Source organism: Thamnophis sirtalis, unplaced genomic scaffold (assembly GCF_051295495.1).
Source record: "Thamnophis sirtalis isolate CommonGarterSnake01/CBP01778 unplaced genomic scaffold, rThaSir2_p1.2 scaffold_7, whole genome shotgun sequence".
Taxonomy (NCBI): Eukaryota; Metazoa; Chordata; class Lepidosauria; order Squamata; family Natricidae; genus Thamnophis; species Thamnophis sirtalis.
The window spans coordinates 74928679-74950075 of NW_028261387.1; the positions used below are offsets into that span (position 1 = coordinate 74928679).

The 21397-nt window shown below is 35.6% G+C and overlaps 1 protein-coding gene across 4 annotated transcripts in view; it reads right to left on the bottom strand.

Moving 5' to 3' along the window:
- The window catches only part of SULF2 (sulfatase 2), a 275220-nt gene that overhangs the window by 132677 nt on the left and 121146 nt on the right, over positions 1 to 21397 (bottom strand). Inside the window, exon 5 of one of the 4 annotated variants that reach the window (XM_087720444.1) lies at positions 2089 to 2164. The exons of the other annotated variants lie outside the window; for them this stretch is intronic. The gene's annotated coding sequence lies outside the window, so the exon portion shown is untranslated. The remainder of the gene's footprint in view (positions 1 to 2088; positions 2165 to 21397) is intronic. 4 annotated transcript variants of the gene reach the window in all.

Sequence of the window (21397 nt, forward strand, 5' to 3'; positions counted from 1 at the left end):
GTATCCACAATAATGATAATTAGATAATTAATCCTAGCTCCACCACTTGCCTTAGTAATTTGGACAATCTGTTGTACACATAATATATTGTAGTTACTCAGAGCAATCAAAAGCCCTTCCCAGGATTTTTGTGGCAACATAATTAAATATAGCTTTAGTCTAGTGTAAATAACTTAAGTAACTAAGTAACTCTTGCTTGTGAGTTGCCCTGACTTTGGTACAAGATGGGCATATATATAAACATTTTAAATAAAATAAATAAACAAATCAGTTATTTGACATTCTTCAATCTGCTGCCCCAATAGAATTCCATTAATATTGTATACTTTCTCTATCCTAATTCCTACAGCATTGTCTTAAGTCTACGAATATTTATCCATGTAGTATAACTATACTACTATTATCCTTCTCATCTTTTCTACTACCTTCTCTTATTGGTATCATTATTATGTATTATTACTCTGTTGTTTTGTATGTACACTGAGAGTTTATGCACAAGACACAAATTCCTTGTGTCTAATCACACTTGGCCAAATAAACTATACTATTCTGTTCTACTCTATTCTATCCAATACTTATTTTCACACCCTGGTGAACAGCATGTTTTTTGTTAACAGAAACCATATTTTTAAGACAATGGGCACACATATGATAGAGGAAAAAAAATGAATACAAGACAAACAAGGCAAGGACAAATATTTACTTTAACTATTTGAGTTTAAGATGCTTAAGGTACTATATTGTACCCAACTGGAAAACCTATTCTGCAAAAAGTTTATTAATATTTAGAGACTCTTTTTTGCTTTTAATCTCAAATATTGTACTTGTTAGTAATTTTTACATTTATTTTACTCTCCACTTGAAAAGTACTCAAAAAGCTACTTACATCTGGCTGTTTTTTATTACTTTATATAACCAATTCATTTCTTTCTCATTAATTTTTATTAAGTATCCTGTACAATAATACCGATACTTCTGCCAAAGCTGTTCTAATAAACTTCCAGAAAAGGTCAGTTCTGTCTACATTAGTCCCAAGATTATTTTTCATTCATTTGGGGATGGACAACAAGGGTTCAACCAGCTTTAGACTGCTGCATTCTTGAAGTATTTCATTCATTTTGCTTTTAATTACAAAATACTTATATTATTAAACATATATTCTACATTGGCAGTATTTCTATTTATTTATTTGTATCCAAGAGCTCAAGGCTGCTTACATGGCAATCTCCTTCCACTTTATTTTCCCAACAGCAACTTGTTGAGGTAGGCTTGGCCTCACAAGATAGGTTTGAAGTGAAATAGACTTGACCTCACACATACAGTGACAGACCCAAATCAACAGTGAGTTTTCATGGCTAAGTGAAGATGTGAGTGTGAATGCAAATCTTGCCCCAACATCTTAGCTACTAGACTACACTAGTATTAAGCATTTATTTTTTTTACCAATCTAGTCCATGCTGATTTCTCACTTGACCCCTCCCTCCAATTGGGATGGTTGCTTTCCAACATCGAGAAAGTTGTTTTACTTCAGGACCACTGTACAAAAAACTTCACAATCTTTCTACCTCTTTCCTATGCATTTCTTCTTTATACACTTCTTATCATAAATTACTGGAAGGGGAAGGGAATGTTCTTAATAGACTTAAAAGTTACTTTGGGAACAAAAATACATATTTATATAGTCCTATAAATTCATTTCCATATTCTCTAATGCTCTCCTTAACAAACCCTTAAACAACAAATAACAAACAATAAAATGATATGAATTAGCTTAATAAGTTAATTAGAACAACTGTAATGATAAATCTATGTCTGATTCCCTGAAGTAGCCATTGCAAAAATCTACTAAAAACCAGAAAACTAGAATTGTCTCCTGCTTCTCAAATATTTAGCAGGAAATAAAAGTTTTAATAGCAGAAGTGGGTAGCAGAAGTACTTTTTCAGCATTGGGAGGTCGATATCATCAGAGCTTTTGTGTGTATTAACTGTGCAGTGGATTTAGATTAATTCTTACTCCAAAGTAGAAATTAAATGCTACCAAGTGGAAGGGATTTAAATCTGCACAACTAAACATACTCAAATACTTACTTTAGTCCTTTGCAATGAATGTATCATGACTTCTTCTGTAAGGAGGAATTTTACATGAGGTCTGAATACAGGATCTCTATAAATGTCAGATTAAAGAAAGAAAGAAAGAAATCGTCGCATTAACTCCCTCTTTATATGGTAGAGAATTAGTATCATAAGGATCTACAACATCTTTTTCAAAATCACCTAGTGAATTCAGGACTAAGTTAGGATTTGAATTCAGGATTTTCTAAGTCCCATTCTTAATACCCTTGTTAAATCAGCCTTCAGATTAAAGCACAAGCCAAATTGGATTTTTTGTTATATTCCTCAAGAAAACACTTTTAAAATTTCCATTCTCAGTTTGTTCACAAACCTTCTCAGAAATTAAATACAATCAAACTGTACATTATTACCAAAGTAAAATTACGTTTGTTATCTAGTATTTAGTGTAAATAAAACATAGTACCATGCCATGAAGATTTGGATAAGAAAGGGGTGATGAGATGTTCTTTAGAATAGATAGAAAAGAAGGACACGGGTCATAGTTTCTATGGCTCCTAGAAAGTAGAATTCAGAATAATGCTCCCTACCAACAGCATTTATGTTTCTTTTCTTTACAACTCTTTCATGTTTGACAGCAATTGGAGAAAATTATTTTGCAATGTGACTTCACTAGTATTGGATGGGTAGGGGGCTTTCAAAATAATTATTTTTTTTAGATTCAAACGCTTACAATATTACCCATTTGGCTAATTTTGATTTTACTTGATTTTATTAATGTGAACTGCACTATAGACTCCCAACTGAATCCTTTTCATTATTCAACATGGCCATAGAATTACTTCTCTCCTCATTTGACAGGATAGAGTAACTCTTTCTTATGCTTCTCCAGTCTTTTATTTAACATTTTAAAAAAGAATTCATGAGACTGAGCAACTATATTAAGTAAAAACAGATTAAGACTGCTTGTAACTTTTAACGTTATTGCACATTTAAGTTTTCCATTTGTATAGTCACACTAGTTCAATGAGCACAAGACAAAAGGTTAGAGAGGATGCTATCTACAAGCATTATGGTTCAAAGGATAATGCAGAAATGAAGGAAAAGAGCAGTATTTATGGGAGTGTTAATGCTCTGAATTCCTATCTCTGATCAATTTGCACTTTCAAAATGAGCCAAAATGGCAAAGCCCTAAGAGGACTTATTCCAAGGAAAACACAATCTTAAGTAACCGGATACCTCTGCAGTTTGTGCTGACTGAGACATGAATTGATGGGTGTAACAGTATACCTACCTAATCCAATGAAAATCCAATTAAAAGATTTCAGAATGAAAAAAAAAACACATGATGACAATCTCTGATATGCTTCACCTACTGATCCAGAAAATGATTACCTTCTCTTCCCTTCCCCCTTCTTGCCACATATTTGTACACAAGCTGTACAGGGAGCCAAAGGTATAAAAAGAAATACAAGAAACCATAATAAGCTAAATCTGTATTTCGCTTCCATCTCTTTAATCTTCTACTGTATTAATAGATAATGATCCCCAACATTTTGTGGATGCTGGATACTGTTGGAATTTGGAGTATACGTGATATTATTACAAAATGGCTGATAGTGAAGAATTGGGCCAATCACAGAATGGCTACCAAAGAGGACAAAATCAGCCATAAAACACAAATTTAGCAACTGTTATCTGCCTTCTCTTCTAGCCCTCCTCATTGTACAATTTTATAATCTGTTCTCTAGCCAGAAAGTGTAACAGAGATTGATGGATTTATGTTAGAAGAAGGCAGATTGCAATTGAAAATTAGAAGAAAATCCCCAAATATTAGAGTAATTCAACAGTGGAACCAAGTACCTCTAAAGCTGGTAAAGTATCTATATAGATGCCATGGACAATTATAGACCCATGCTTAGAATGTGTAGCTTAATCTCCTGTTAATTTGATTTTCAGAGGAAATAATGAAGCTTGAATGTGAAAATTAAACTCACTCTTAAATGCATTATTTCATAAAGTGCACAAAAATGGCACAATTTTATTAGCTGTATGATGATGAAATATTGTACCATACTATACTGTAGGTTTGTTAATAAACTGTTAACAAGGTACTAAGCAAAGAATGGGTCTATATCAAAAAATAATTCGCTAGAATACACTGATATACATTCTCTGCCTCTATTAGACCCATGGTTCTCAACCTGAGGCTCCATGATGTCATCACAGGGGGTTCATGAAGGTTTGAAGAAATGTTATTATTTAAGTCTTGGGGATCTGTGGCCATGGTCCGTGGCCACAAAAGGTATTTAAAGGGGAAGAAAAGTTTGTATTAGACTTTAATCATACATATTATGCCAAATGACCCTAATCTTCTTGGCTTGGTAGGTATATTGGAAATTTTGACAAAGTATTCTAGGCACTCATGTAAAATGGATGCAAAGAAGGTTTGCTCTTTCAAACAATACCATTGAGGGGAAAATCAATCACCAAAGGCTGATTTTGTAGACTGCTTATTTATAATCCTTCTGCATACCTAACTCTGAACTCTTCCTACTACTTCTGTTTATTCCTTCCTTACTTCTAGGCAAGTGGCCATATTGTAATAGGTTGCAAACACTCATAGAGTTCATTTGGAGCCTGGAAGCATTCTTGGAAATAAATAGGATGCTGGACGTTTGTCACTTTGCTTTATAGCATGCCAGCTTTCCATTTATTTATTAATTAAAACCATAATAATTAAAAGTTAGCTGTGCGGGGAGCCTACAAAGGCCTATGCTGATTTCTGTAGGGGCTCAGGTCCTATTTTGGGAAATCCTACATTAAGGAATAGCAGTTTATGATTATTGATATGCATGTTATTACAAAGCAGCAGGTTTTACATTCGGAATGTTATCCCTGTGCATGTATGAATGTGTGTATTGTATCACTAAATGTGCAGCTTATGCAAAGAGAGAATTTTATAAATGTAACTATACATGTACCTGCTTGACTTCTTTCATGACTAATGCCAAGTACATTAAAAGCAAAATGCCTTTAAGAGTAATTTAATGCAAGGTTCTTATTGGAGGACTGTTAACTCATCTAAGATAGTGATGTCGGTTTAGCATTAGCCCTGTTTTGCAGCCAACCACCAGATTAAAATGATATAGCAATGATATTTTGGAACTGCAGCACTTATTACATTTATAACAAATTGTTAATCCTCCAGACAGTCTGGAACTAGAAGTCTAGGATTACTAGCATTCAAATACTGGATGATTCAACAAAATTCTTCACATCTCAATGCAGAATCACAAAATCTCCCTTTGGATTCTGGGATGGATAGGTAGAAACTACAAATTAACTTCTACATTTAAATGAATGATGTGCCAACATTATTCAAGTGTTTTACCATCCAGAAACCACTTCAAAGGAAAAGATCAAAAGAAGGAAAACTAGATAAAAAGATAAATTGGTAACTTTGGAATGCTATGAAGAGTTACACTCCCTATGCCATAATCTGTAATAGATACCAGGGTTCTGTCATAAATTCTCCTTCTGTAGTAGATAACTATATCCTTTGGCAGGCTGTATTTTAAAAAATGAACACAAGGCTCATTTTGGTTAATACTACGCCCACAAATGAAAACGGATGGCAGTAAAATTCTGCTATCAAGTTAGAAATGTGCTAAAATATGAAGTAAAAATCTACACTTCACTAATTTACTGTGACTCCTGAAGTCTTTCAAAATGTCAGTGTAATCAAGAATTAATTTTATTTTTATAATTAAACCATCTCTCTGTAGACCAGTGTTTCTCAACCTTGGCAACTTGAAGATGTCCGGACTTCAACTCCCAGAATTCCCCAGCCAGCGCTGGCTGGGGAATTCTGGGAGTTGAAGTCCGGACATCTTCAAGTTGCTAAGGTTGAGAAACACTGCTGTAGACCAATACTGGAGTTTCTCTACCACAATTCGATAACTTAAAGAGAGATTCCCTCACATCCAAAACTTTAAGCAGCTTTCCTAAAATTGCTACTGCATCTCATGTAAAGGGAATATGCGAGCAAAATTTCCATGTCACCGATTCTGAAGTTTTGGGGGGAATTTGCCCAGTTACGTTTCCTCTTTCATATTCCTTGTATCTATGATTTAATTCTCCCCTGTAGTGAATCTGTATGCTTATGAGAATGTTTCAGACATAAATATTAAAACCATTTCAGCACTTCTATGAAGTGTGAAAGTTTTTAATGCAGGATGAAATGGAAAAATATTTTTAAAAGTGAATTTATATGTTTGATGCATAGGGAAAATTTACATTAAAGAGAACACATACATATCTTCAAACACATAAACAGTGAAAACCATATGAGCTTTTGCAGCAAAAGAAGATATAAACTGAATAAAGGAAAAATGAACGAATAAATATCTGAAATAAGGCTGAAGTAGGGGATTCTATCTTATCCTTAAGTTGCTTGAGACATCCTTTCAATTTCTCATTGGTGATATTTTTGAGCTCACTTTATTATTGTAGCTGACAAGCCTTCTAAAAATTACTTGGTTATCCACACTTCCCAGTAGGAAGTTTCTTTTTTATGTCTTCCACTAAGATTTACTAAAAGAGTGGGAGGCTGCAAATTGCTGGACAAGTGATTGTACAATGAAAGTCACAATAATTACATACACATAAACCTTGGGTACTTTTTACCCAAGGTAGGAGAATATATTATTCCACCTATAATCTTTTCACTAAAATTCTTCTTTGAAATACATTTGAAGACCAAAAGTTCTTCCATGAAATTGGATTAGAAGGGTAGAAAAAAGATGGGAGATTTTTCCATACATTATTAATCAGAATCCAAGATAATAACATGGCAAATTGGTTTGTTATGATTCAAACTCTTACACGGACTTGGAAACTGCATTGTCCAGGAATGTTGGGACTACAGTTCTCAAAAACCCCAATAACATTTCCTCTTCCCCCAGAAGTGGAAACAAAGGCAGCACATAAATTTCATTTATAAAAAGTAGAGCAAATTACAAACCATGATTTGTGATTTTTTCTTTTACAATAAATCTAGTGAAGACCTAGGTTTAGATTAAAAAATGGTAAACTGACTTTAATTAAAAATGGGTAAAAGCATTCCAGCTTCCTTTCTGAGGCATGCCAGTAGATGTGGTTGAAACTACTATACCTTTTTTAGGCTTGCTGTGGCTTGATATGAATCACAATAAGCCACAGTTTATTATAGCTACAGCACTTCTATATTAGATTAACTGAGCTCAGGGAATTGCTTGGGGACAAAAAGTACATGTTGCCGTGGAAGAAATGTCACCTTGAGCTTTGGAGGATAGGACACATGTAAATAACAACTTCCTTTTTTACCACTACCTATATTTGCAACAGGGAGCTGGGTAATAGAACTGACACAAACTAAAATCAAGCACTGTGCAAATTATAGGATTAGATCAGCTCACTGAAAAAACCTTATCAGATATATAATAGCTTGATAGAAATACATCTTTTTAAAATTTATTTTTAAGTAATATGCTAGGGGGCATGATTCTTAATTCTTGTTCTGCCCTGAATCCATTCTGGATGTTTTAATTTGTTAATATAATAAATCAAACAATCTGAAATCAAATAGAAATGTAGTGATGTGGAATACTTTAGGGAACATAGCGGGGGTTTTTTGAACCAAGATGTTCACTTAAAATGTTTAGCAGCTCAAAATTAATTTATTAATTTCATTCACTAATATCCTGCCTTTAAAATAAGGAAATATTCAAGTCAATTAGGGCAAGAAATATAAAGTTAAAGTATCTAAACAGAGCAGACTTTGTTCCATTCTCTCCTGTAGTGAAGTAGTCATTCTGCTAACAGGGATAATGCTGGCAGAAAGATTTTCATTCTCTACTTCGTCTCTCCTTCTGCTAAGATTATTTAAAACACAGAAACACACAGTTGGAGATCAGTCTTCTGGACAGGGTGTTGTGCTCTGAATTAATTCCACAAACTCACTAAAGTGGCTAATTAAACCCTATGGTATCTTCCAGTATAAACTTATGATCTATTTAATTCCCAAGTGGAAGATCCCAGTTGAGATAAATTAAGGTGAATTAAGAGAGTGAGTTTCCTGGGGTTTCTTAAACTGAAGTTACAGTGGAGAAACACCGCCTATAAGGTTTTAGCAAGGCGGCTGTGGCAGACTTAATTACACTAAATAAGAATTGCATTTTCACTACAAAAGCTTTCTATTCATGCATATGAAATATCCCTAATTTTCTTTTTCTGAATATCATGAATACTGACTTCTGGAGCATTACCTTTATTTACCATTCCTCAGACACAGGAACTTTACTGTTCCTCCCCCTGAACAAAGTTACAATATCACACAGAATGCTGTATAAATTTCCCCTACGTGCCTCTGCAGTTGTGCTCATGAAACCCTGGATTATGTTTAGAGATGTAATAAAAGTTAAGATAAGAATAACTAGGCTCAGTAGTTTTTACAACCTGAAATGTATTGCTGCTTTAAAATGGTCTCATGGGTCACTCCACTACATCTGTGCTTGCAAGACATTGGTTACTTCTGTAATTTAACCGCTGAAATATTTGGCACTTTCCCCCAGATATTATCATAAAGTGTGCGGATTATGACTTGGGCAGCTATTTCTAGGAGCATAACATTAGCTACATAGGAAACCGATGGTGAGTAGATACGATGAAGCATTATGTAGTTTTACTGTAATAGTGGAGATAGCAGCAATCATTTTGCTGGGTTTTTGCTGTAAAAACAAATAGTAAATGGCTTAGATAACTATCTAAAAGTTTGGAGATGGAGAAAGGTTCACAAATAAAATACCGTATTTTTCGGAGTATAAGACACTCTCCCCCTGCTAAAAGTGGATGGAAATGCCTGTGCGTCTTATATAGCGAATGTTGCTGAAGCCCACCGGCCCCCACCCTTCAGCCAGTTTCGGCCTCTGTGCATAATGTTTTCAGCCTCCACACGCTCCATTTTAGACCCATTCCAGGCTGCAGGGATCGCCACAGCACATTCTCACTGATTTCCGCTTCCACACATCACATTTTTGGCTTCCAAACATCGCATTTTCTGCCATCGCATGTCCTGTTTTTAGCCTCTGCGTGTCATGTTTTCGGCAGGTTCCACCACCGATCCCCGCCACCTGGAACTGGCTGAAAGCGCAACGCGTGGGTGTGCAGAGGCAGAAAATGTGACATGCGGAGGTGGTGATCTGTGGCGATGTGCTGTGGCGAGCCCCGTAGTCTGGAACGAGTCTAAAATGAGTATGCGGAGGCTGGAAACTCTACATGCAGAGGGCAAAAATGTGACGGGTGAAGGCTGCGATGGGCTATGGCGATCCCCGCAGCCTGAAACAGCTTATTGGCAGTATTTTGGAAGGCTGATCCAACTGCCAATCAGCTGCTCGTGCTGAATCAGGCTGTGATAACATGCTGAAGCTGACCAGGCTGTTTGCTGTTTGTTGCAAGGAGACTAGTCAGATGAAGAACAATGGATGCTGATAGGCAGAGGCAGGTTTTTTTCCCTTTTTTTCCTCCCCAAAAACGAATGTGTGTCTTAGTGTCTTATAGTGTGAAAAATAGGGTAGTAAAAAGATCATTGTTTGTGATCCACTGGATGCCAAAGATCAACTGAATCTTCTGCAAAGTAGTGATGCTGATTCCATCTGTTAATTTAAATAAGAATGTTGCTGTACTCAATGTCTTCTGAGCCAGAGGTTGTATTTTAAAAAAGTAGTGAATAAGGTGAGAATGAAAGCTAATTCTGATTTAATTTCTCTTTATATTTGATTAAAATTAAATTTAGCTAGTAGTTTCTAAATTACCTCTGCTTACAGTTAAGATTTAGTAAAATGTTCAAAGATATTTGAGGGCCACATCCCAGTTTTCAGAAAAGTTTTAAAGTTTCATGTAGAACACTATTGCTACATATTCTAGTCAATTTATTTATTTACTGGGTTTATAGATCACTCCGATCATTAATTCTAAGAAATGTATAAATCTGTAACTGTGCAAATGTAAAAATCATATTAAACACACTAATGTAACAAATAAAACCCAAAACATATCGAAACATACCAACATATCAACATAAATAAAGATACAGCACATTACTTAATATGCTAAAAGACAAAATCCAGTGATAAGGAATAAACTATTACAATATAATCCCTAAAGTCTGTAGAAATAGCCCCATCTTAATGACTTTTCAGAAAACCCCTATGGTAGGAACCATTCAGACTTCTGAGTAGATGCTGTTTCATTGAAAATAATTAATGGAGCTCTGGGCATAATTCCTACTGGAAGTAGTGAGTCCCACAAATAGTTACGTCCTGAACGGCTTTAACCAACAGTATTTTTAGCCAGTGCAGTTAAAAGGCTGATATGGGCAAACTGAGATGCACCCATAATTACTCAAGTTACAACTATTGTTGTAAAACAGTGAAACAAACAAAGAAACAAAAAGCTCACTTGCAGAATGCTGCTGATAGTGCATCATTTTATTGATTCATTCATCTATTTGTATCCCGCCCTTATTATTTTTACAAATAATTCAAAGTGGCAAACATATTCAATACATCTCCTTCCTCCAATTTTCCCAGAACAATCACTATGTGAAGTGAATTGGGCTGAGAGACAGTGACTGGCCCAAGGTCACCCATCTGGCTTTCAATGGCTCAAGTGGGATTTTATCTCATGGCCCCCTGCTTTCTAGCCTGGTAACTTAACCACTAGACCAAACTGTCTCCTACCAGATTCATTCAGAATAAAACTAGTAATGCCTCCAGACTGCATATCTTTGCTCTCTTTTGTGTTACTTCATGCTGGCCATGGGTGTCAAACTCGTAGCCCATGGGTTGGATGCCTCACACACTGGCCATACCCGGTTTAGCCAAGGGGGAGGGGAACTCATGATACATCACATGATGACGCTGTAGCTGTAACAACACGAGTTTGACATCCCTGCCTTATGCCTTCTCTGCTTCTATTGTCAAATGGAAAATCTATGTATCCTAAGGATGAATATTTGTTATTCTCCTACCCGCACATCCAACAAGGACTGCTCTTCTTGCATGTAGTGCAAAGTGCTGCCTCCTTAACGACTTAATAAATCTATTGTAAAGCATCTTTAAAAGCTTGCCTAACACCTTTGATATCTGCAGCCTTATTAATGTTTCTTTTTATCGCCTTCAGCTTAATTGTACACATGGGAATGTTCTTATCAAGAGATTAAAGGTCAAGTATGTAGTTAACATCTATTCAGGAAAAGCTGGATGAGGTTTGTTCGAAGATGTTATTTGGGGTTGAAACATTTCCAAGGATCTGTTTAATCAATGCATTTAAAGCAATTTCTCAGAATTTTATGGGATTACAAGCAGCATCCCCAGTAATGAGTTTAAAGTATATTTACTGTAAATGAGAACTAGAAGGACCAAAGAGGAAAGAGAAAGTATATTTGCTAAGTGCTGGATGATACTGCTTGAATTGGTGAATGATTATCTTCATCAAATAATCTGAAGGCTAATAAAATGTGATAATTTCGTGCGATTTTACTACTTTAAGCATTAATTCATACATCTGTAAAAATACACACACACACACACACACACACACACACACACACACACCACTTAGAACTCTTCCGTGTTAAAGTACAGATATTGCTTGAGTTAAGACCACACATTTAACAACTATTTGAAATTACTACGGTGTGGAAAGAGATGATTTATAAGTTCCTTCCACTAACGACCATTGTAATGTCTCCATGGTCATGTGATCACAATTTGGTGGGTTGGCAGCATCCCGGGATGTCATTTTCAACCTTTCCAGATGGCTTCCATAAAACAAGGTCAATACAGAAAGCCAGTTTAATTTAACAATTATGGTGATTCACTTAATCACCATGACAAAAAAGGTTATAAAATTGGTCAATTCTGGTCCCAATTTTGGTTATAAGTTGAGGACTATATATACTATTTATCAGTTCTTGAATTGGTATAAAAATATGCCTCCCCATCACTGATTCCTATTCCACAGTAATAAGAGTGTAGTAGTCAATAAGCAGTACATCACCTGTTGCAAGTCAAATGAAAAAAAAATGGTTTTCTAATAGGGAGTGGGGGCCATATCGAATGAGTTTTATACTTAGAATGTTCACCTGTCAAGCTGCCTAACAGGTCTCAGGCACTGAGGCAAACATGGGATGAAATGAGAAAGCTGAAGCATAGCCCCTCTTCAACACCTATGCCCCCTTAGACAAACTATTTTTAAACATTTACCCTCCTGGGTGATGATCAGCTTCAGATGCAGAAGATGGGTGCAAGATGAAGGTAGAAGTAATGATAATGAGCAACCTCTAATGCTATAAATTGAATGACTCTGTTCCCAGTGGATGGTTTTGTTCAATGGATAACAGCAATAATAAATCATCCACATAGAAAGCTAAGTATTTTTTTTCTAAAGTAAAACAAGGTCCTAAAAGATGAAGCTTGTAAGTGTGTGTGTTATATAGAAATATTAATATGTGTATATATATGTTTATGTTTATATAGGAAAGATTCCATTAAACTCAGTAGAGCATATTACCCAGCGAAGATTCAGCCAATAGTTTCAGTCTTTTTAACAATTAAATTCCCTGATCCTTCAGTTGCAATCCTTAATGCTAATGTTCAAGGATGCAAATATTGAATGCCAGTGTTTATTTCGTGAGTATAAATTAACTGCCCATTGGTTTTTACCAGTAATTATTTTAGATAATCATAATATCAATAATATGTGTTCATGGTTATCACAAAGAAATATTATTTCACTTGCCGAAAATCATAATTTGTATTCAAAACTGCTAATGTCAATCCAAAATAGCTTCTAGATATCTGATAAGGTAGGACATCTTGTGATGAGTTTCACAAGGCACCTCAATAAATAAGTAATTCTATTTGTAACAAAGCTAGCAAAAGGATTTGAGTACCACATTTTAATCAAATCAATTTTTAAAATCAGACAAGTCTATGCTATATTGAGGGTCTTTTCTGTATCCAAAGAATTTATCATTTCTGAATGGGTAGACAAACAAATAAGTTAATAATATAATAAAATGTTTATTAAAATCAGATTATGTGGGATGGATAATCATGGGCAGTATAATTTGTAATCTACATGACAGAGCTGTTTCAATTTTTTTAGTATGTAAATTTAGTAATATTGAACAAGGAAACCAGATAGTGGCTTGCAGTCAGCAGAATCTTTATTAGTTTTCAAAATCTAATATAAGCCTCAACAAGGGTCACTACAAATTTCACTAAGATAAACTTCTGGTAGTACTAGACTACAATTTATTTTATATCCTTAATTTGGGTAGCAATCAAGACCAGGAGCTTCTGCTTTCATAATTTTAATAGTGTCTATTATTTTTTGAAGAGTCAAAGGTGCAGTTAGAATGACATTCAATAATCATAGGATATTTTATATTTATCATATAAAAATAATTTCTTCCTAATTTATGGCTGATTTAATGAATTATATCATGAAGGATATCAATAAAAATAACTTATTAAAATAAAATAAGCACATATTTTACGCCCAGCATCTTCGAGAGTAGAAATAATGCTTTCTATTAACTATTTCAATCAAGATGTAGTAGTTTACCAGATCTTTTCCCTAACAGTGACACCTTGATATTTAACTGCTTTGAAACTCATTGAATTTTGTACTAAATACATTTTGACATGAAATTTTGTCCCTGTGCTCATTGGTTGCTTGGTACTCAATGCCCAAGCTAGAACTTGTTGGTGTCAGCTGCCTTGTTAACCCACTACATTATTCTTTATGGGAAAAATTTGTTTGGTTCTCATTTCTGGTAGTCATTGCAGCTCTTGGAACCAATTAAGGATGAGTACTGAGATACAACTATACTTCTAAAACCTTAATTTTATTTGACCCAATGATATTCTGTATCAGGTCTATAGAAGGAAAATATAAATATAATTTTTATTTATGGAGAAGCAATGTGGTGTAGCATTAAATTGTTGGACCAGGAGTGAGAAATCACACATTCTTACTACCCACTGAGTGACTTTGGGATAGCTGCTGTCTCTCAGGTCAATCTACCTGACCCAGTGGTGGTCGTGGGAAAAAATAGATGATAATTTAATCCGTTTCTCTTAGCTGCCTGATTACTTTACTAAAAAAATGACTGCACCGGTACCACCTGTGGAGGCAGATATGGAAAAATTATATTAGCTACTTTGCTTTCTATTCAAGAAATGCCACTTGCCTTGATAAACACAGAATATACTTCTAGACTCTGATGCCATAAATCTCACAACACTGGAAGAAGGTTTTTGAATGAAGCAAATGTAAAACCCTACACGATAAGCAGTTTCAGTTTCAAGTTTGCACTCCAATTACAATGAAATAATCTGTAATGGTTTGTAATAATGACCTTGAAAAACTGATGGAAGAACTGAAGTCTGAGTACACCAAAGGAATGTGGATGTGGCAAGCATCCCAGAAATGACCCTCCCTAGTTTCTTACACTATAAAAGTGAGAGGCGAGAAATATACTTTCAGATTTGCAAGATATTGTTAATGAAATATTTTACAATACAGTTAGAACTAATACATCTGGGTGTGCTTGTCTGGACTACCTCACAAGACTGACATCAAGTGATTTTCCTCATAGCCCCAAACCAAGAGATGAACTCCACAGAAGGCAAAATTACTTATATATGTAGTACTAGCTGGATGAAATTATGTAATCAGGCTTGATAAACCGACAGAGCTAGAAAATTAATTAGTTACTATCGGCTTCTTCTCTCCCCTTCTCTCCTCAGGCTTGCGCCCAGAAGCATCTCCTCTCCCCTTCTCTCCCTCAGGCTTGCTTACAGAGGCCTCTCCTTTCCCCCTTCTTTCCCTCAGGCTGGCCCCACAAAAATCTCTCCTATTCCCCTTCTCTCCCTCAGGCTTGCCCCACAGAAGCCTCTCCTTATCCCCTTCTTTCCCTCAGGCTGGCCCCACAAAAATCTCTCCTATTCCCCTTCTCTCCCTTAGTCTGGCCCCACAGAGGTATCTTCTATCTTATCCCCTTCTCTCCCTCAGTCTAACTCCTTAGTATGAGAGCGTTCTTCAGGTAGGAAGGTGGAATAGAATGTCTAACTCCTTAGCATCAGAGCATGTTAATCTCTCTATATAAATACTGTTTAAGAAATACTAATGATCTTATGGTCATTTCAAAAAATCCTTTCTTAGCAAGCACCTAGAACCCAAGAGGAACATATGTGCCAAATTTCAAGTTTGTAGGCTTTACAGTTCTGGAGATTTCATGATGAGTGAGTGGTATTTGGTGGTATATATAGAGATAAAATAGTAATAAGAATTTTGCAAACCTGTCTGTACTTTACTCCTCTCCCCCCTTAACTCCCCTGGTTATATCCATGTGAATTAGGGAAGTGCCTGAATTGCTTGCTTATGCATTCTTCTTCTTTTGAACTTAAATCCAAGTTTCTTCTTGTCACTTTGGTAACTAATTTGGTCTATTTCTGTCCAAGTTATCTTCCTTGTTTTCTGCAGTAGGCAAATGTATTCTCAGGAAAGTTTTTCAACACCACATTTCTTCTTCCTTCAGTTTTTCTAATGTTTCAGTTTTCACAGATGGGAAAACCATGTTCTTCACAATATATACTTTTGTTGTCAATGTGATTTTTCTTTGAACACAAATATTTTGTTTAGATCCCTCACAGCTTATCTCCTAGTTAGCAGATGTTGCTTATTTCATGGCTTTACTCATCACTGCTGTAAATTTTCAAGTTTATGAAGATAAAGTCTAATCTAATCCTCTGCAATGTGCCAAAAACATTTAACATGTCCATTAAAAACATCCAAGTTTAGACTGTTCTATTTGTATAGATTTTAGCAGTAGGGCATTTCCCCATATATTTAAATAAAATCTGGGTAGCTGCAACTTATACCCATTATTATTGGTTTGGGGTAACAGCTATCAAGTGGGGGAAAGTGTATAGGTGGCAGAAGAGGATGTGCAAGTGATTAAGGATGTGTAGTCCAAGCACAGCAAGGCTCAGTAGAGATGGATGCTGGGTGCATGGATAGGCAAGACTTACCTGAGCAATTTGTGACTTTACCTGCTGGCTTCCTCTCAACTTTACTTACCGAAAGTTGGCAGGAAGGCCACAAACTGCAACCGTGGGATGCTGCAACTATTCTAAGTGTGAGTTGGCATGGCTAGTACTTCAAGGACCAATTACAACCACCATTCGTTCAGTGCTATTGTAACTTTGAATGGTCACTGAACGAATAGTTTGTTAACCGATGACTACCTGTAAAATGCATCCAATTAGTTGGAATACCTATGTATAAGGGATGCGGTGGCTCAGTGGCTAAGACGCAGAGCTTGTTGATCAGAAGGTTGGCAGTTCAGCAGTTCGAATACCTAGTGCCGCGTAACAGAGTGAGCTCCCGTTACTTGTCCCAGCTTCTGCCAACCTCGCAGTTCAAAAGCATGTAAAAAATGCAAGTAGAAAAATAGGAACCACCTTCGGTGGGAAGGTAACACCGTTCTCTGCGCCTTCGGCATTTAGTCATGCCAGCCACATGACCACGGAGACGTCTTCAGACAGCGCTGGCTCTTCGGCTTTGAAACGGAGATGAGCACCGCCTCCTAGAGTCAGGAACGACTAGCACATATGTGCGAGGGGAATCTTTACCATTATATGTATTTCAGATATCAAAACTATGTTCAGATTTGCAGAAACATTCCATAGCTTCAAAAGCTTCTGATTTTGTAAGAATTCCAAAAATATGAGAGAAACCCTACAAGGCAAAACTACTTCTATACACACAGTTTTTCTGCTTCCACACAATATTCTTATTGACAATCCCTTTTTCTGCTAACAAATTATCCCCCATGAAATGCTTTTTATCCAGGAGGCATATTACCCCTCCCCAGCTCTCTCTCTCTCTCTCTTCTTCTCCTCCCCCCCTCTCTCTCTCTCGCACACACACACTTATGTTCTGCTACTGAACAGAGAATCTGGATACAATCAACCACAAGGTCATGTGCAACTGTTTTAGTTTTTCCTTCTTAACTGATTCATTATGGAAAGAAAAATGAAATGGCTGCAACAAAATGGGATTCTCAGATAGGATTACTGATGTCTGGACTCTTCATAAAATTATGTGACTAAGGTAAGAAAATTAGATAACAAAAGCAGTGCAATGTAGCGGCTTTGAACTTAGTAGACCGGGAAGATTGATGTTCAAATCCTACTTAAGCTTGCCTTAAGCTTTCCAAAGAAAAGAAGAATATAAATGCAGAAACAGCAACAACAGAACCACTACCATCACCCATGGCATCTAGATACATGTTAAAATTGGCAGACGGAGAGTTGCTATGCAAGCCCCACCTCTTTAGGATGTTCTGTGACATTCAAATTCACAGCCGTGTCTGCCATGCTCCCAAATTGGACTCCCCTGCCAAGACAGGATAACACAAAAACATTGAAGCATCCTTTCTCTAACAATGCAATTCACCTGCAAACTCTAACACATCCTTACTGTGCTGTAGTTACCTCAGTAGTAGAGAAGGGATTCTTCTATCTCCTTTTTTTATTTTTTCAGTTCTTCCTTCCTTCTCTTCCATTCATTAACTAAAAAGATTAATTTCACTACTAAAGCTTTTTTTTGTTTGTTTCTGCTGCCAACTAACCCAAATTACTGCTGCACTAGCTGAATGGAGAGGGGCAAACACAAATAGGAAATCTAAATAAGTAATAGAGAGGAAAACAAAGTAGATGGCACCACTAAAAAAATAATTTGTGGGACAACTTGCTCAAATTGAAGTGCCCTATCATATAGTACAATATAGTATCTATATAAGCAAAACAATTAAAAAGTTAGCTTTTCTAAACTTAAACTACTATTTTATATTCTACTAATTTGTGATTAGAGTTGAATTAGTAAAATATAAAATAATACTTTAAGTTTAGAAAAGCTAACTTTTTAATTGTTTTGCTTATACAGATATTTTGGTTGCCATGGAAATGTGCATTTTCAGAATTTAAAATTACTGCTTGCAACCATTCCTTCTTTTTATGAAACAGCTCTTTCTATAACACAAAACAATTTTTGTCAATTATTCAAATACCAGCCACTTTCCCTAATTCATAATCATTATTTCCCTGAATCTTTTCCTATTGTTTCCACAAGTAGAAAAAAGTGTGTGTGTCTGTGTATGTATAAATATATATGTATATATGTATGTATATATACATATATACATATATATATATATATATATATATATATATATATATATATATATATATATATATATATATATATATACACACACACACACACACACACACACACATATATACACACACACACATACATACATACATACATACATACACATATACATATACATATACATATACATATACATATACATATACATATACATACACACACATACAATTATGGGAGGAAGCTAACTGCTTCCATTCTCTGTCCATCGGCTGGTCACAAGAGACCATCCAGACAGAAAGCCCAATATTTTACTGTTGCCTTTGTTACATTTGTGTAGTATTTATTTATTTATCAGCACAACTACAACACACACACACACACACACACACACACACACACACACACACACACACAATACCTATCTTTAGGAAGAATATAAAGCAAGACAAAACAGTTTAGCACAAAGCAGATTGCATGTTCTATGGCTATAATTAGTATTTTATTTTTAAGTCCTGAAATATCATCATAAGTTATTAATCTGTTTATCTGAACTAGGCTGTTTCATGCAACCACTGAAGGGCCATAAAGGTGGGGAAAGAAACCAGACTATCATCAGTATGATGATTGTTACTATGATTGCTATTATTCATGTTGCAACTTTTATGTAAACACTACTAATAGTTCTAATCTTAGTATAATGCACTTTAGTAGACTCCACTGAACAGTCTGATAACTAAAATCAGCATCTCTTTCTGTGTAATAGATAAGAGGAGAGGTTGGAATCTACATTTAAAAATGACTTGCTTCTTTAAGTTATAAGCCACATAAAGCAGATTTTTTTTCTGCATTCACATGTTGGGTATAAAACATACCAAGACTTCAAAACAGGAATCCAACACCAATCTGTTTATGTCAGTGTAGTAACCTCATACCAATCCCTCTGTTCCCAAATCTTATTTTTCTCTACCTCTGCTGCTAATATCCAAGGGCATTATACTCCATCATTTTACCCAGACGATTCATACCAAGACCTTTACTTCCCTTTCTTTAGTTACAATTGATGTTACAGTATGACAGTTATGATGGACTCCCCAAAAGCTACTTACGAAGTTCCGATGTGTGCAGCACCCATGGTCATGTGACTGCATTTTTGACACTTGGCCATTGGTCCATATTTATGGCCATTTGCAATGTCCCACAATCACATGGCCACAATTTATATTTTTTGCTGCAAACCAGCATGTATTTAGATTAATGACTGCCACAGAAAAGATCATAAAATTGAGTGTGGTTGCATAGTGATCTACTTTACAACTGTCACAACTTATGATCAAAATTGCAGGCTCAAATATAGTCAAAAGTCAGGGATTACTTGTAAAAATAAAGACACCTTTGACAGCTGATGTTTATCTGGACAATCACATACTTTTCTTAACAATACAGAAGTGGCTTGCTTTTGCCTTTTTTCAAGTTATCTTTTCTATTTTCCTGGTCTAGACCACATTCCTGGAATTGCTCATATCCATATCTTTACAAGATCCAATTCCTTTGGGGTTAACCAAGATCAGTTAAGTACTGTCATCTGCGCTGTTGACCAACAGCCAATACAGGTAGTCCTTGACTTACAACAGTTCATTTAATACTGTTCAAAGTTACAATGGCACTGAAAAAAGTGACCTATGAACGTTTTTCACACTTACAACCACTGCAGCATCTTCATGGTGAGATAATCAACTTCAGATGCTTGGCAATTGACTCATATTTATGACAGTTGCAGTGTTCCGGGGTCATGGGATCATCTTTTTGTGACTTCTGACATGCAAAATCAATAGGGAAGCCATATTCACTTAACAACTGTGTCACTAACTTAATAACTGCAGTGGTTCACTTAACAACTGGGTGAAGAAAGGTCATCAAATGGAGCAAAACTCACTTAACAACTGACTCACTTAGCAATAGACATTTTAGCCACAATTGTGGTCATAGGTCAAGGACTACCTGTATTTTTCTGGGTGCAGAATGGTTCAACTGACATGACCGAGTTCCATTTACTTCCATAAGTACCAGTAGGATACAACTGATGCAACTCCTACTCAAGTCTCAGTCCAATTAATCTTTTTTTTCAAAGGATCAGTTATTCGTTTCACAAGTTATAATCTTATGTCTATAAAATTAAACGTGTCAGACGATGAAATGGATACCAGTCTGTAGACACTTAATAATATAATCAACCTTTTAGTATTTAATAGATTACAAGATTCCTTGGTGTGATTGCTGCAAAAGACTAACAAAGCAACCTACCTGGAATATTAAGCAACTCATTTATTTTAAAGCAGATTTGCATTACAACACATGTGGCAAATATCAGGGCTCATTGGAGGGAGGAGAAGGGTAGGCTTTAGAAAACTATCTGACATTTGCACTGCACCAGTTTTTTGTAAACAAATGCCACCCCATTCTGCACTGTCAGAATGAAATATAGCATCTACAGGCCCATTTTGAATTTCAAAAGAAATATGTTGTAGCAAGCTTAATAAATGTTAAAAAGTTTGTGCACGTGTGTGAGTGGTCTGATGCCGTATAAAACTTATGCTGCCCAAAAGCAAACCAAGTCAGCTATAGTAGACACAATGGAATCATCCAGGAATGCAAATGACCAATATTAGCATAAAAAGTATAACCATAAAGGATGTGTGGAAAACAGTAACTTATAATAGCTGCTAAACTCTATTACTTATTTAACTACCGTAATGAAAAGAACCATTTGAATTATGAATAGCACCAAATGAGTTTTCACTTTGAAATATTTTCAAAGCTTCGTATTCATTCTAGCTTATCCATATATAAATGCTTGCCACTGATGTTAGAGAGCCCGCGATCTGTTTTATATTTACCTCATTGATAGATTAGAGGTAGATTACCATGGCTTTACAGGGTTTTCTTTTTTTTAAAAAAAAAGCAACCTTGGAAAACTCATATGGAGATCAATCACATGCACATGCTTTCAGGTATGCTATATTTCACGTGTAGTGTA